The 13,605-nt window shown below is 29.3% G+C and overlaps 1 pseudogene; it reads left to right on the plus strand.

The window, feature by feature from the left end:
- The first annotated feature begins 9,614 nt into the window (after positions 1-9,614).
- LOC131169146 (B2 protein-like) overlaps positions 9,615-13,605 on the plus strand; it is a 32,842-nt pseudogene continuing 28,851 nt past the window's right edge.

Consider the following 13,605-nt stretch of genomic DNA (forward strand, 5'->3'; position numbering starts at 1 on the left):
TATTATATATCAAATGGCTAATATAAAATTATCTGGTTTTTTAATTTTTTTTTCATCTGTCCATGCTTTGATTTGTGATTAATATGTATAAATTAATTAAAATTTATATCATTTTTAGCATTATTAATTTATTAGTATAGTTATCAAATTGATTTTTTTTTCTAGTGAGATTTAAGTATAATTTATTCTAAAACTATATTGATTTGATTTATAATTTAATTATTATTATTATTATTAACTTACTTTATCTATTTCATAATTAAATTGAGTTTAGTGGATAAAAAGTGTTTTTTTAGGAAAAGTATAACTTTTGGTACTATTGAAAAAAATAGTTTAAAAAAAATTATTCATGGTATTTTTATGACTAAATATTTGAAATTTAATTTAAAATTAATATTTAATTTTCTCTAATTAATATATTTAAAAAAATATTATTTTAACAGTAGCTCCATCAAAATAATATTGCTAAAGTATCTATCCTAAGTTGAAGTCTTTCCAATATGACGAAATAAAAAGCAGATCAAACCAATGGAAATGATAGAGCCAATTCTTTCATATGGAAAGTAAGAAAGGAAACCGAGTAAATATGAAATAAATGATGAAGGCAATAGAGGCTTAATTCAAAAAAACTTTTCTCTCACCTTTGATGCTAAAGATATCCTTAGTTCAAATACTCAACTGAAGAAGACCATGCTTATGGAATCCTATTTTAGAATGCAATGCATAGAAACATCCTTGATGTTGATAGCCACTTGTGGAAATTTACCAGTAGTAGTCTTCTTTCATTTTTTTTAACTTTTTTTTGTTAGAATCATTATATTTTCACTTTCTTTTTTTTTAACTTGCATCAGCATTAATTTGTGAATATTGTCAATTCGTTTGATAGGCATTTGTGGTAATTTAGAAGTACTATCAATTCATTTGATGGGCGCTTGTGGAAATTGGGAATACTTGTTTGATTTTTCTAACTCGTATTTTAATTTAAAAAAAATGATTTAGATTCTATTTTATTGATTTTTTTTATCTAAATCTAATACATCAAAAATATGAGATTTTCATGTAAAAAAAACTTATTATTAACAACGGAGAGAAAATGAAGTATTTTGCTTTTTAAAATGCTAAGTTTTTCCAGACTAATTATCAATAAAATATTTTGCATATGAAAAAAAAAATAATGGAGAAAATAAAATGCCAATATTCTTATAGTTTCATTGTTCATTGAAAATTGAAAGAAAAAGAATGGTGTCATGTTGTGATTGTAAAATGGGAACATTTTATTTCTTGACTTCCCTTAACTCAATATTAATAAGCATTTTTGTGTAGTAATTGTAACATGTCTTGACGTAATGCAATTAAAAATATTGACAATATGGCTAGAAATCTTCCATTTCTCTTTTCATTTTTTTCCCAGTTCATTTACTGACTGCATATTTGAAAAACCTTGTTCATGTTCATTGCAAAACCAAATCATACATCTTGATATGAATAATTTTTTCCTTTTTTTTTTCTCATAAATTTGTTCTCATTATCAATTACAATTATTACCATTCTTGCTGTAAATCGTATTCATATATAATAATAGACCAAGTCTAATTCAAAGTCTTCACTTTCTCTCATACCCCAAATAGATGATTAAATACCATTTTAGGCCATAAGTTTCGAGCTTTATTAGTTTTTTACTTCAGAAAATCAGTCAATATTAGATTTTCTATCTTTTCACAAAATGCGTTAGATTGTTCTGTTATGTTTTGTAGGGAACTGGAAGATTACTTTTAACTTCAGCAATCATAGGACGTCAAAACTTAAACCATACAATAAATTAGATTTTAATCTAACAAATTTTTAATTTACTATGTCATTTTCATACATATCCTCTCTCATTTTGATTTGTTTTTGGATATTTAGGAAAAATAACAGATATTTAGGATTTTACTTATACAGTGTAATAATAATGAAAAGATAAAAGGGACATAGTAACTAAACTAAGAATAGAAATAAGAATTTTACTAAACAAGTAGATTATCTCACTATTAAGAGAGGAAAATTTAAACATTAAGGAGAACTAAAATGGTTTGATAGTTGACAGTTAACAGGACACATTCACCTTGGAGGGCTCTATGTTCTAGGCCTATTGTAGAGAGGAAACATGAGTAGAATTTCATTGAAGTTTTCTTGCTTCTTTCCAACTTACAGCCACCAGAATATCAAAATTCCTCAGTCTTATCACTACTTCTTTTCCTCTGCTCTTATTGAACGAGGAGTCTCAAAGCTTAAAGAAAAATATGACTATCCTATTGGGAAAATAAGTACTGATAAATAAAGAAAACTTTTATTCATAGACCCTATAAGATCATTGAAACTCTGATATCGCATGCATGTAATGAACATAAAAAATTTTTATTGAATGAAAATTTTTATTAGGCGAGGATTTATTTGGTCTTAATTAGAAAGTACATGGGTATATTTAGCCTAAAATTTAATTTTGGGTTTATTTGGCCCTTTACAGAAAGTATAAGAGTTTATTTGGCCTTTTTTCTATTGAAAAATAATTTTAAAAAAATAATTTTATTATTTTAATATTTTTATGATTAAATATGTAAAATTTAATTTTAAATTAATTTTTAATTCTCTCTAAATAATATATTTAAAAATGTATTATTAAATAGTAACTTCAATAATAATGTTAAACTATCCTAAGTTAAAGTCATTACTCCTTCCCATACGCCAAGTAAAATTATTATAAAGTCAAGTCTCTCCAATATAACAAAATAAAGTCAATTCTTTCCTATGGGAAAGAAAAGAAACCAAGTAAATGAAATAAATGATGAAAAGCAATAGAGATTCTCTCTCACCTTAGTCCAAATAGCCTGTTGAAGAAGACCCTGCTTATGGAATCCTGTTTTAGAATGCAATGCATAGAAATATCCTTAATGGCAACTTGTGGAAATTTGCAAGTAGTGTCAATTGGTTTCATATTTTAATTTACATAAGCATTTAAAAAAACAAAGACTTGACTTGTGGAAATTTGTAAACACACTTGTGAAAATATAAGAGCACTATCAATTCTTTGATGAGAACTTGTGGAAATTTGGGAGTACCGTCAATCTGTTTGGTTTTTAACAATTTGCATCTGAATAAAAAAGACAAAGTCCAATTTACAAATTTTTCTAATCTACATTTAATACATCAAGAATTTAAAGCACAAAAATATGAATTTTTTTTTTAAAAAAAAAGAAAAATTTCAATATATTTTGTATTTTAAATATATAATAGATTGAATTTAAATAAGTGCATATATTAACAATGGAGAAAATGAAGACCGGTATTAATGAAATTTCGTTATTCATCGAAAATCGAAATAAAAAGTATGGTGCCATGCTGTGATGAAGTTAATATAATTAATTAATTAATAGGAGCATTTGAATCCTTGAGTTCTCTTAACTCAATAGCAGTAAGAATTTTTGTGTAGTAATTGTGACATGTTTCATATAATGTAAATAAAAGTATTGACAATATGGTTAGAAATCTTTCATTTTTCTTTTTCATTTTTTCCCATTTCATTTACTGAGTATATATTTCAAAAACCTTGTTCATGTTCATTGCAAAACCAAACCATGCATTCTTGCTAGAAATCATACACATAAAATAATAGACAAGTCTAATTCAGAGTCTTTACTCTTTCTCATACCCCAAATAAAAAATTAAATACCATTTTAGGCCTAAAGGTTCAAGCTTTGTTATTTTTAGTTTTTTACTTCAGAAAATCAATCAATATTGGATTTTCTGCTATTTTACAAAAGGTGTTAGATTTTTGTCTTATGTGTAAATATATACTGGCAAGCTAGCTGAAGAGATAGATGAGGAGGAAAAGTTTTTAGCTGAGCTGGCTAGTTTGTTAGAATTTAATTATTTACAAGAGGAGAATTTAATTAATTATATTATTTTTGAAATAATTTTTTTAAATGAATTTTTTTTAAGTTCAAAAAAATTAAATTTTTTTATCTATTAAAATTTCAAATATAAAAATAATAAAAAAAAAGAAATCAATTAAATTGATTTTTTTTTTGTGAAATTGTAGTTTTCAAACAGGGAACAAAGAAAATGATCCAAGAAGTTGAAGTAGGAATACCTCCATCTTTTCTTAAGGCCAATTGTTGAGAGAAGTCTATAGGAGAGCCAAAATAAAAGCAGTGGACAACGCCTCCTTCAATTGGTGAAAAGCTGATTGGATTTCTTGTGAATAGGTGAAGGAATTGAGGTCAACGATATGCAATTGTGCCATAATCCTTGATGAACTTGCAGCAATAACCATCAAGCCCAAGAAATCCACATAGTCCTCTTACAGTACCATACAATAAATTAGATTTTAATCTAACAAATTTTTAATTTACTATGTCATTTTCATACATATCCTCTATCATTTTGATTCGTTTTTGGATATTTAGGAAAAATAATAGATATTTAGGATTTTATTTATAGAGTGTAATAATAATGAAAAGATAAAAGGGACATAGTAACTAAACTAAGAATAGACATAAGAATTTTACAAAACAATTAGATTATCTCTCTAATATTTAAGTTTTAAGAGAGGAAAATTTAAACATTAAGAAGAATAAAAATGGTTTGATAGTTGACACTTAACAGGACACACTGACTTTGGAGAGCTCATGTTCTAAACTTAGAATTATTGTAGAGAGGCAACAAGAGTGGAGATTCATTAAAGTTTTCTTGCTTCTTTCCAACTTACAGCTACCAGAATATCAAAATTCCTTAGTCTTATTACTACTTCTCTTCCTCTACTCTTATTGAACGAGGACTCTCCAAGCTTAAAGAAAAATATGCCTATCCTATTGGGGAAAAAAAAAAAAAAACTAATGAATAAAGAAAACTTTTATTCATAGACCCTATAAGATCATTGAAAATCTGATACCCCATGCATGTGATAAACATGAAAATTTTTATTGAATGAAAATTTTTATTAGGTGAGGACTTATTTGGTCTTAATTAGAAAGTAAATGAGTATATTTGGCCTAAAATTTAATTTTGAGCTTATTTGGCCTCTTATCGAAAGTATAAGAGTTTATTTAGTCTTTTTTTTATTGAAAAATAATTTTGAAAAAAGTTATTTTATTATTTTAATATTTTTATGATTAAATATATAAAATTTAATTTTAAATTAATTTTTAATTCTCTCTAAATAATATATTTAAAAATGTATTATTAAACAATAATAATGCTAAACTATCCCAAGTTAAAGTCGTTACTCCTTCTCATGCGCTAAGTAAATGATTGTAAAGTCAAGTCTCTCCAGTATGACAAAATTAAAAAGCAAAAAACTAATGGAAACGGCAAAGTCAATTCTTTCTTATGGAAAAGAAAGGAAACCAAGTAAATGAGATAAATGATGAAAAGCAATAGAGGCTTGGTTCAATAGAGCTTCTCTCTCGCCTCAGTCCAAATAAGCTGTTGAAGAAGACTCTGCTTATGGAATCCTATTGCAGAATGCAATGCATAGAAGCATCCTTGATGGGAACTTGTGAAAATTTGCAAGCAGTGTCAATTCGTTTCATTTTTTTAATTTACATCAGCATTTAAAAAAAAAAAAAAAAGAAAGACTTGACTTGTGGAAATTTGTGAACACACTTGTGAAAATATGGGAACTTGTGGAAATTTAGGAGTACCGTCAATTTGATTAATTTTTTCTAACTTGCATCTGAGTAAAAAAGACTTAAACTCTAGTTTAGAGATTTTTTTTTAATCTAAATCTAATACATCAAGAATTTAAAGTACAAAAATATGAAATTTAAAAAAAAAATAGAAAAATTTTAATATATTTTGTATTTTAAGTATATGATAGATTGAATTTTAACTGAGCTTGCAGTATAGCTGTATTCTAGAATGTACAGGTAGCTAGTAGAATGTACAGGTGTCCAGAGGCAGTTATTCTTTTATTTGTGTATAAATTGTATTCTTTTATTTTTCATATTCTTTGATTCAATTTCTCCGTTTTGTAGGATCTTTGCATTTATATTAACCAATCACAGGACAAATTATATTTAATCTAACATCAATGGAAGAGATGAATAATTTTCATTGATTAAAATTCAAACTTGTGTTGCTTGTAAAGAGAATTTAATTAATTATATTATTTTTTTAAATGAATTTTTTTTTAAGTTTAAAAAAATTAATTTTTTTACCTATTAAAATTTTAAATATGAGAATTATCCAAAAAAAAAAATCAATTAAATTATTTTTTTTTTTTAAGATTGTAGTTTTCAAACAGGGGACCAAAGAAAATGATCCAGGAATTTGAAGTAGGAATACCTCCATCTTTTGTTAAGGCCAATTGTTGAGAGAAATCTATGGGAGAGCCAAAATAAAAGCAGTGGACAACGCCTCCTTCAATTGGGTTCTTGTGAATAGCTGAAAAAATTTCTTCTGAGCATTGAGGTCAACAATATGCAATTGTGCCATTCCTTGATGAACTTGCAGCAATAACCATCAACCCCAAGAAATCCACGTAGTCCTCTTACAGTACTTGGTAATGACCACTTCATAATGGCATGAATCTTCCTATTATCAACTGCAACTCCCTATGGAATATATAACATGACCCAATTGATTAAAGAAGCACTTTGATTGATTCTGGAATCAACATATATGGTTACCCTTTTATTGATTTCAACTAGCTTAAGATACAAAAATATAGCACAAATTTAAAACTGAAACAACGACATCTAATCCAACTTATTTTCCCATGTGAATAGCTTTGTAAGCCTGCCCAAAGTAGGGATCCATCTTAACTGAATGTCCATGGGCTCATAAGCTAAGTCAAATCTTACCATTTTCATCCTTCATTAATTAGCAAGAAAAATATAAATCCACAAATGATGAAAATTTTGCATATAAATGTGAGCAACATTTCTTTTTTTTAAATAACATAGGTACTTCATTTTTTCAATTAAATATTTATTGTTTAAAACCTGCATTTGTGGAAGACAGATAAAAAAACTGACAGAAGGATCTCACAAACAATTGGTTTTATTTGGATGATCTCACAAGCAATATAAGAATAAGTTTTGGACTACTGAAATGCAGAGAGTCGAGTATCTCCACAATGCTGAAAAGCATAAATCCATGCCAAAAACACTTAACAACAGGGAAAGATTATAGAAAATATAATAACTTAATTGGCTGTAGTTCACACCTATGACAAAATCTTATTACAGAGAGAGAGAGAGAGAGAGAGAGAGAGAGAGAGAGAACATTTCAAATTAGACATTGAGAAATCAGATGATGATTTTGAGTTCATTAGCATCAAACACATGTTGAGAAAAATAATGAAGAAGAAAGTAGAGGTAAAATTTGATTGATATTGACCTTGGCACCAAATGGACCTACTTTAAGCAAATCAACTTCTTCAACCACAACAAAAGCTCCCTAATGTGGGAACCAACAAGTAGTCAAACAAATTTGCTATGATAGAAGAACAAAAATTTCAAGACCATTACCAATGAGCTTTAAATGATTATTTTAAATGCTACGGAATGGAATATTTTATGAGGCCTATGGTGGTAGGGAAGGGTTTGATCAGTATTAGTATTGTATTGTTCTGCTTATTGCGGTAGCATTGTGAGAAATTTGGGAAATACATCGGGTTAGCATTCGAGAGTTTTGTGTCATTGTATTTTACTCTTTTCTTATATCTTGGATAGAAATCTTACAATCGAACCACGTAAATTTTATATTCATTTTTTTCCTCTCTCCCTATACATTGTGTTTATGTAATTGTGTGTGTTTTAGATTTGTAAGCTTGTTATAACAGATATTTTTGTATAATGAGAATTATTAAAGTTTTGTCTTGAACTCTTAGTTTGTGAGATAAGATCAACATTTACATGTTGCTTGTTCTTTTTCACCAATGAGAACTTGTGTTATGAATGAAGTGTTAGTAGTATACCCTAGAGTATATCATTTAGTATGTATCTTGTACATGTTTTATTAATAAAAGACAATTTTACTTTTCCGTTTACATAATATATTTATGTGTAATAGAAAAGGTCCATTGATATTTTGTTAGAAATTCTATTCTTAAGTTGTTAAGAATATGAGTGACAGTATTTCTAGCACAAAGTATCATAAATTGGTTCACAATCAAGGATACTTCACAATAAGGACATGACTTATCCAGAAAGATTGTAATTATATTTGTTCCCAAGTTATTTATATGAGATGTAAATAAGATAGAATGGTGAGTCTCATACCATATAACAAATATGATAGGCACTTATGCATGATAAGTAGGCCGAACCAGTGACACTTATGACAATCACATGGAAGTTTACTCTTGTCAATGCATTATCATAAATCATATCAGTGCATATAATCTTTAGACCTGAGATAGCACAATTATCTTGTATATAGGTGGTTTGAGTTTGATACTGCTTTCATACTTGTACTGTGTATGGGTATATGGGCATGTGTTGGCTCCTACCAGTTATATATGGAGATAGGTGTTGATCAAGATGGAATCTGTTACCCTAAGTAAATAGGGATAAAATCCTATGTTCATTTAATTATTCTTGATGTTTCAAGTTCTTGGCCACTACAGACAGATTTAATCAGAAAAGAGTTTCTTATAAGAAAATCTTTTTAATCAATAACTGGAATTAAAAGAGAACATAGCAAATAGAGTTTGACATAAACCATGACTCTAGCTCGAATTGAGATTTTGTAACAGAGAGATTCTAGTGCATGGTAATATATGATTATAGGTTCATTTAAAGCGTTCCTTATTACTGATTGGGTGGCCATGGCATGCTATGCTAGGTATTAACCATGGTCTATGAGGTGCTTAAAATAATTTAGAGAAATCATTTATGGTAAGAAAAAAGTTTTGATGATATTAAGAGTTGATATCATATCTCATTGCCAATTAGTGATGAGCCTAGTGAGTCACACACATACACAAGTAATCACCAAGTTAAATGTGATTTAATTAATTAGTTAAAAAGTTTAATTGATTAATTAAATATGTTTGGTTTGCAATTAGATTGCAAAGTCCCTAGCATGGCTTGAAACTAAATCTAGGTTATTGGATGTATAGTATAAATTAAATTTATATTTAAAGTGTTTAAATATGAATTTAATTATGAGAAATTAATTAATAGAGGTTAATTAATTAATTTATATTTGATATAAATTGATTAGAAGAGGAGAAATAATTATTTTGGGTTGAGAACTTAAAATTACAACACAAGGGTAATTTGGTCATTTCACAGGGTGACATGTGACACGATATAAGCAATAATCATTTTTCTATCTTGTTTTACAACTTATATTTTTCACAAATTTCATGGCAGAAAATACACACACAGTACCGTTACAGTGGAGGTAAAGTCAATGTTAGCCGAATCCATACATAATACATAAAAATACTTAATTTTTGTGATAAATTTCCACTGTACATTGAATAGTTCCAATTTCAGGTAATTTGGTAAATTTCTTTTATTTTAAGGGCAATAAGTTTATCTTTTTTTGGAAACTTTTATTGTTATTTCTTTAATTTAGGTTGAAAGTGTGTGTGCGCTTTGAAAGTCTCTGTGCACTTCGGAGAGCGTTTTTTTTTTATCCTCGTTTCGGCGTCGGTTTCCCCAATTTGCTTCCAACACGCTAACTATCCAAAACGACGCCGTTTTTCTTATTTGTTCGCCGTTTTCATTTGCGTTTTCCTCCTCTTTCAGTAGTTCCTTCGAGCAATGTTCTTTCGTTTGTAGAGTATTTCTTCAATCAGTGACGAGATTTTGAGCTGTTAGCTTCCTTGGATGTTTTGCCTGCTCAAATAAATTTATTTATGTTTGATTTGACAGTGAATCAGGAGAGTGCTTGGAAAGGACAATAATGATTAGAGTGAGCTTCTTTTGCACGATATGGAGCACTGGAACTGATTTGACAATTGGTATGGTTGTCCATCCCCTCCTTCTTCTTCTCCTTCGTTATTTATGGTTGTCCACGAAAGCTGACGAGCTTCAATGTTTCACTTACTATTCTCGGCTTTTCTCCCTCAAAATGTAAAATCATTTCTCATCTCTCTATGGATTGAAGGGTTTTCTATTCTGGAATCATTTTTCTTCTCTATTTTTACATGATCTCATCACGTGTTATTGCGAAATTTAACTATCTGGGTTTTGGAGAGTTATGAATTTTCTTTTCTTTTCTGTTGCTTTATATTATTTGGTAATTATTTATGTGAATACCCACCAAATGGGTCTTGGGTTTTACTGTTTGATTATGGATCTTTTAGGTGACTTTTTGCATTTTATTTGGATCTCGTTAGACTAGATCAGGGTTTGTCATTTGATGATATCTATGTGTGTTACGATGTTAACTTATTTGTGCACATACTATACTACTGATGCATCTGATAAATGGTTTCTCAAAAAGAGATACAAGTTGTGTAAGTCTGTACTCTTAGATTGAGCTGTTTTGATTTAATTTACTTATGCTATTCTATGGTTAGTTACTCAATTTTGCAAAAAACTAAATACAAATGCAATTTTTTACTGTCCTAGGCTAATTTACAAGTTCAATTTTTGGGGGAAGTAGAGTAATTATGAGATCAAAACTCTCATGTAACAGGTTTTCAAATGAAATATTATATTTTTTTATTTAAAAATATGCCCTTGAATCCTCTCATTATCTCATTCAATATCCATGCAAATGCAATCAAATGTTCCCGATCCTAAAGCATCTAATCAACTGAGGTATGCAGTAAAGAATCTGACATCAAAAAGGTGCAAGCGTGATTGCATAGGCATTCCAATAAAAAACTAAAAATTATGGTCTTAGGCTATGACTGTGGCATTGATTGTAGTAGTTCTAATTGTTGCTTTGAAGGATAAACAGTTTGTGGCTGTACAATATCATTTGTGGCCTATCATGGAGATAGAGTTAATTCATTGTGGGTGCTACAATGGTGAGTTTGGTTGCTCTACTTAAGGTAAAGGTGGTTGTTGGCTTTTGATGGGTTAAAGTGAAATTTTAATCTGAACTTGGTGTAGTTTCATGTATGGAGGACATCCAAAGAAGGGGTTTGACTAACAAAATTGCTTAATTCTAATTGGTTGGAGTTTGGGCTTCTGGGTTATTGTTAGCTCAATTGAGGTTTTAAGGAGTCTTTTCATTAAAGTTTGCTTTCAGTTGTTTGTTTGGTTGCTGAGATAACTCAGAGAAGGAAGAAAAAAAAAGGGGCAAGGTGTTGGTTCTAATTTGAGGCTCAGTTAAAAGCCATAACAAAAAAAAGTGAGAAGGCATACGCCTGTAGATTTGTCATTCAATGGAGATGTTTTGGAGTCATTGATTGTGGAAATTTCGAAGTAGTAACATGCCTAGATTATAGAGGTCATAACATATCTCATTAAACCATGATATGAAGACAAAGTGAATGGTGCTTTTCAAGCATAGCTTATAGTTAACCTTTCTTCTTCTTGTTTTTATCTGCCTCTATTTTAGATATTTTGATATCTAGCTGTTATATATATGGTTTGAATGTTTCTGAACATACTTTTATTCTTTTGTGATTCAATCTTTGTCTATGATCTTTCTACTCTCTCTCTCTCTCTCTCTCTCTATTTTACATTTTTAATCCATCAAATAAAATTGATTATAAAAATTCTAATTTTACAAGTTGGGGGAATCCTGCTTGGGTTGTTATATTGTTGCCTCTTAGAAAAGCACAGAACAGGATAGGGCTGCTTGCAAGTGAGAATCACACCCTCCATTTCTTGGTAGGCATTTCTGCTGGCAAATGAATGGCATGGGTATGAATTTATTAGGCAATATTTATTTTTTGGAGCAAGTTATTGATAAAAGTTGTTCTGCTGCCACGAATGTGTACATTGGTGCGGATGATATATGTGCTTAACAAATGTTTCAAAATAGGATGCTGTGGTAGTTGGTATAGACTTGACAGGAAGGGCAATAAAGTAAAATACATATTGCCCATGGAAAAAAAATTATTTGATTCCATGTTTATTTATTTCTGTTGGTTACTTTCCTTCCTGCACTCCATTGTATTGCACGCCCTAAACTTGTGTCAAACTCACTGGAGATATGTTTATTAGTGTTTGGGCCTTGGTGTTTGCGACCTAGTGTGGAAGAATTATAATGGTCTAGAATGAATTTAGCTGCCATTTCATTGATTTCAATTAGCTTTTAGATACAAATTTATACAAAAAAAAAAAAAAAAAGAACAAAAATTCTTTGAAATTTAATTCACTTCAATCCACAAATAGAAAACACAACTTCGCATGAGAGCACAACTTCTTTGAAAACAAAAGTATGATAATCCACAATTCTATAACTGAATCAACGTCAAATTAACTAGCAATGTCTTTCTCAATACAATTTTCATGGTGGAAAACACACACACACTATTGTTGCAGTGGAGGCAAAGTCAACAGTAGCCAAATCAATCTATGAAAAAGTTGCAATTGAACTTTCAAATATTTATTTTCAAGCATGTAAATATTTTCAATATCAAATGACAAACAACACCCATCCATAGGATCTAAAGATGCACTAACAACAAATAAGTACACTGCATCATCTCTAAATCGACTGTTCATTTCTTATATTCATAGTACTAACATTTTTAACCATGAAAACAGAGAAGGTTCCATTAAGGAGGCATCACATATACATTGGTGGAGTAATGATTACATTGAAAAAAAAAAAAATTGAAAGTTCCATTAAGGAGGCATTGCATGTCTTTATGAAAAGATGAATGTGAGAAACAGGCCAGCAATTGGTTATAGCAGAATTATGTGAGACTGCCATGGTTAGGAGATAGTGGTTACGGTCCCTTTGTTCATCACTTGGTTTACATTTTTGGGTGGGCAAAATTTAACAACCAAGCTTAGTTGAAGGTGGAGGGTGGCATGGGCTTTTATTTTTGGCAGTAGATAGCCAGAAATTTTAGTGAATATGTTTTTTTTATCGTTTGATCAATTTTAGTCAATAAAATTCAGTCTTTAGCTTTCTATTCTTGGCTTCCATTTTTCCACAAAATTAACAGGTAATAACAACGCTGTCTTCTTGCAGTATAAAATTCTCAAGCATATCCTAAATTGAAAAATGATTGAATATTTATATGATACTGAAGAACTATTTATTGACTATAGGAACATTCTCTATAGGAAAAGGTGCAACAGAAACCCATTACATGCTACAAAAACTTATAGATCTCTAATAAACTGAATAAATTTAACTGATTTGTTACATAATTCTTCATTACAAAAAAGCAACCAACCGATAAATTCAGCAACTTGGTCGAAGATGCTTGGAGAAAGTGATGACACTTCTCAACTCATTTCATTGGAGGATGTTTAGAGTAAGCCTTCACATGTTAGAAAATTTCTTGGTAATAACTCTGAACCATGGTAAATCCTTGTGTCTCTCACACAACAAGAAAGCCCTATGTCCACAATGAATGGAGAATTTCAGAAAGAGTTTCATTTCTTATGATATTAGCAGCAAGTATAATTGACAAGGTAAATAGCTCAATCTCCTTAGTCTTACAGAAATTGAAGTTGCTATGCTTGTAAG

This window comes from Hevea brasiliensis, chromosome 15, assembly GCF_030052815.1.
Source record: "Hevea brasiliensis isolate MT/VB/25A 57/8 chromosome 15, ASM3005281v1, whole genome shotgun sequence".
NCBI lineage: Eukaryota > Viridiplantae > Streptophyta > Magnoliopsida > Malpighiales > Euphorbiaceae > Hevea > Hevea brasiliensis.